Genomic DNA, 5,407 nt, shown 5'->3' with positions numbered 1-5,407 from the left:
GAAATATTTGGAATTACAGATAAAAAAAATCATTTTTATGTCCCTACAACTATTTTTATGCTATAAACTTGGTTTCTAGCTTAAATATTAATTTGGCGAGTTAAAATGCTAACGTAATAAGATACAACACAAATAAATTATTATTAACTTATTAATTAGCATTAAATAAAGGGAAACAAATATAATAACAATAGCTAAAATAAAACATTTTAAAACCAAAATCTAGAAATTACAAGAATTAAAACAAAAATCACTAATTTGTAAGAAATAAAAAATTTACCCATTATTTTCTGTTATAAACCATTATCTCTTTTAACATCGAATTTATAATAAGATTTTAATCCTGAATAAAAAAAGAAGAAAAAAACTAGTTTAATAGTTTACTGTTTTCTAAAGTCTAAAACAGTATATCTCAGGGGCATGTTTGAATTATTGAAGAGTTGTACGAAGGGTTATAACAGTTTTGGACGTCAAATCAAAGATAAGGATTAGAATAATATTGAATTATTTAACTCTTAATTTTTTTAATTATTATAATTTTAAATGAATGAATTAATTAATTATAAAAATTAAAAATTAAATAATAAATACCGTAGAGAATTGACCTTGGTTTTGGATACTTAATTAGTGATATATATTGCATCATTGTTAGAGGAAAGTTCATGAAACAAAAAGTTATAGGGTGGGCACCAACAAGCACCTTTCAGCCATTATTATTGTTATGTTCCATGATTTGGACAAGACACCCCATTACTTTATGGGAAATTCAATTTCTACCTCCATACACCTTTTTTTAATTATTTCCTTCTTTTTATTTTTTTTCTAAAGTTTAAAATTTCAACCTAAAATGTTAAAAACGAACTAAAATAATAAAAGAATTGAATATATATTTTACTTGTTCTCAAATATATATTCTTATTTTATTTTATCTTATATCATTACAATAAACAACATTTTTGCGATATTTTTTTAATATTTGGCAATAGTTTTAACCGTCGCTAAATATTTTTGTGACGATTAAAAAAAAAATCACAAATATAAATATCGTTGCCTGATATAATGACGGTTTTGGACAACTATGTGTTGCTAAAAGAATTGATATATCTTTTACTTGCTGTCAAATACATATATTCTTACTTTATTTTATTTTAGAATAAAGTATTGTTTTTGTCCCCAACGTTTGGGGTAAATCCTATTTGTGTCCCTAACGTTTAAATCGTTCTATTTGTATCCTTAACGTTTGTAAAAGTGATTCAATATTATCCTGTCCTCAATTACACATCATGAGCGCTTTAGTTTGAGTTTTAAAAATCTCTTTTTGAAATTAGAATACAAATGTTTGGGATAGAATAGATGATCTACTTCAAAAAATAGCTCATCAAATGTTGAAACTAATTCCTACAACATTTACATAATTCACTTTTTTAGGGACATAATTGAATCTAAACACAAATAGTGGGTATAATATTAAAATCGACCACATCCAAGTGGGACCTAATTGAGAATAATTGAAAAATATAATCTGATTTGTTAGTATAATTGATAGTAGGATAACATTGAATCACTTTTATAAACATTAATGATACAAATAGCACGATTTAAATGTTAGAGACACAAATAAAATTTACCCTAAATATTAGAAATAAAAACGATACTTTACTCTTTATTTTATAAAAAAATTTTCAAATATATCGATACACAAGTATTTTAGTAAATTTTAACAGTTGATCTTAATTATATATATTATATATATTTTTTATAATTAAAATTAACAATTAAAAATCACTAAAATAACAGTATAAGTACACTTCAAAATATATGCAAGGTCATACTTTTGACCCTAATTGCACTTAATTAACCGCTACTATTTTTGCACTAAACAAGTTCTACGCTAAGGATATGCTGTTGGCCTGTTGCATTGACAGTTGCTCTTATTAACAATTTTCGGATCTTCTTTTTGCTTATTTGATAATAGAAATTAGATTTCAAAGCAAAAACACAAACTCTTGTATATTAAATATGCTAATGTAGTATTTACTTATATTATTTGTATAATATATTTTAATATTTATTTTTAAAAAATTGAACTAGATTAAAATATAAAAAAAATTGTTCTATTTTGAGATGTTCAAAACTAGCTAGCATATCTTTGGTGAATGTTAATCAAAGGATAACAAAAATGATCATTATTGGCTTTAATACCTAAAAACACTCACTAATCTTTTTATAGGATCATAATTTAATATGTTATAACATTAAAAACAAGGCTCTTCTTATTTTAATAGTTCATGTTTCTTCAGAAAAAAACATTATATTTTCGAAGCTTAACCTTTCTTTTTGGCAATAATTTTAAATCTTAAAGAATAATCCTGACCTAACTTTATCAGATGGAAAAAAGGGTTTAATTTAAAGTTATTCAGACATGGGTTTTATTAATTTTTGTTTGGTCCCACGTGTCTACAATATTTTATCATTTTCCTTAAGATATTTTTTTCTCATAGACAATGTGAGCTTTTTATGTGGGTCCATTGAATGTGAAATTATAAAATATATACATACAATTTGTGTGTGAATATACCGAAAGACATTTTAAAAAGAAAAATTATAAAAGATAATCATCTTTAGATTATAATATATTAGTTTATAATTGAAACTAATAATTTTTAGCTAAAAAATAACTTATATATAATCGACATTATACAGGAGGTTATCCGTACGAATTAAGTAAGAGATTGAAAATTTGCGAATTTTGATGATGGCACAATCCAAACTCTGAATTGATTAAAATAGTATTTGTAAAGACACTACGAGATTTAAGTCAAAATAAATTTAAGAGATGTGTGTGAAAAATAAGTGAATACTTAAAGAAATATTTGACTCCTTTTTATATAACTTGTAATAATTATTTTATCTTATTTTTATTTAACTAAAATAAAAAATAAATTTAAATTTAAATATTAGATTAATACATATAAAATTATTAAATTATATAACATTTTTTTATTTTTTAAACACATATTTCATATATAAATATAATTTTTTAAAATTTTGAGATCGAAGCCACTACTCGCCCCGCTAGTTCCGTTCGTGCCCTCATTGTGGATCAAGCGAGCTTTATTTGTAAACGCAACTTTCTACCACCTAAATTTGTGCCCGGCAAATAAATTACTCGTCTCTTAATAGTTAAATTGCATCGATATGTGTATATATTATGGATTATGGATATATATTACAATGCATGCAACCATGTCTTAATTATCCATTTAAATATAGGTTTGGCATAAAATAGAGACTCCATCAGACATAGGTTTGGCATGTGCACCAAACTGAAGCCAAATCCTACAACTTATTAATTAGGAGAAAATAGTCAACAAATACGAGCTACTCAAAAACCAAACACCACATTGATCCGATCCGGGGAGAAATTATTAAACGGAACTACTCAAATAAAGATGCTTAAAACGTCTTTTTTTAAAAATATTTTTCAATAATTAAAATTTAACATATATAATCGATTAAATCATATTATTTTTGTCAAAATTAGACTAGATAAATTAATTTAACCAAAAAAATGGTGAATCAAATTTTGAACTAGTCTAAATTAATATTTTTTTTTTATAAAAAATGACTATAATACTTTTATTATAGAAAATGACTAAAATACTCTTTTATATATATATATATATATATATTAATTTTAAAAATTTTAAATCCTAACCCTACGATAGAAAAATAAAGGACTAAAATTTAGGATTCTCAAAATTAATATATATAATAAAAGTATTTTAGTCATTTTATATAATAGGAGTATTGTAGTCATTTTTTATAAAAAATAATATTAATTTAGACGGATTAGTATATTAAAATTAAATTCTTTAATATATACTCTCAAAAGATTTTGGTCTAACACACTTTTCATATTGATTCGAGTGTCGGAATATCTTAAATGCCAACACATGATGTTCTTATTTGTTGAAGTGTTTCTCATGTAATTATGGGAGCAAGTGTTCCCATTAAAATTTAAAAAAAAAAATAGTACAATATGATAATTATACATTGACTATCAATGTTGTGAGGGCTTGAACTATTTATGAAGCATAAATATATAATTGTAAATGTTTTTTAAATTCATGTTAAATAATAAAGCAACACAAAAGAAGCAAGGCTATCAAAAAATCGATTGGTTAATATTATTACACCTCCTATAGAAACGTGAGTCCACCTAATAATACATGCAAAATTCTGGTTTAAGCCAAACCTAATTTAATTATAAGCCACGAAAAATGATTGCAAATAAAATCCAAATAGGACGGTTGTTGCTAAAAATCTGTTTAATTATCCCTTATAGTACTTTAATTTTGATAAATTTTTATTTATGCTCCAAGAAGCAAGTGACCTAATTAATTAAGTGGGATTACTATTAAAATTGGCCACCCAAAAAAAACAACATCAACTACAGTGTTAATTATATTTAGAAAAAAGGACAAATCAATTTTTAATTTTTTGATTTTTGGATATTTAAATCTCTAAGAATTTAAAAATATATTTAAGTTTTTGACTTATTTAAAATTTGGATACACCAATTTATGAGTTTAATTTGTCCCATTTTAAAAAATCTTTTACATGTACATCTGTATCAGTCAAATTAGTACAATGGGAACCACATTTAATTTCCATTGAATTTAACATACCCAAGTGAATAGAGAAATTAATGTGTCTAAATTTTAAAAAAGTCAAAAATTTAAATATATTTTTAAATCTTCAAAAATTTAAATATCTCCCGATCAAAAGGTTAAGGACGTATTTATTTTTCTTTTATTTAAGATCATCTTTTATTTTTCTTTTTGTTTTCTTCCTCTTTTATTTATTATCCAATAATTAACTAAGTTATTAAATAATAGAAGTCACTAATAATTGATAGGAAAGGTTCAAACTAGTTTTTCTTGTGAAAAATGATGTTAAGGGATTAGTATCTCTTTTTTATATTTATTTTTTTATTATTATTATCTTTGTAAGGAAACAGTTGATAAATTAGTACTTGAAACAAGTGTCAACGTTATATAGAATATTATGCATCATATTAGCCAATTCGAGTTGGTGTGTGCTCAATTCACTCGTTTGTTTAAGTAAGTGTTAGAAGTTAAAATCTTATTTTGTGTATATAATAATTCATTAATAAAAAACAAATCGTTAAATAAAATTTACATCTAGTTTGTCAGACTGAAAAATACTGTGTGCTACTAAAATTATTATGCACCATGTTCTAATTATTTTGTTGTTTTTTATGCATGAACCGTTAACCTAATTTGGTGGAATGATGAGTGGAACCAAATTAAGAAAACTTAAATAATTAGTAAGAAACAGTTTAAAATAGACATTTATTTAAAAAAAATCTAAAATTATCTTA

The sequence above is a fragment of the Arachis ipaensis genome, chromosome B03 (genome assembly GCF_000816755.2).
Source record: "Arachis ipaensis cultivar K30076 chromosome B03, Araip1.1, whole genome shotgun sequence".
Taxonomy (NCBI): Eukaryota; Viridiplantae; Streptophyta; class Magnoliopsida; order Fabales; family Fabaceae; genus Arachis; species Arachis ipaensis.
Note: the sequence above shows the minus strand (reverse complement) of the source record.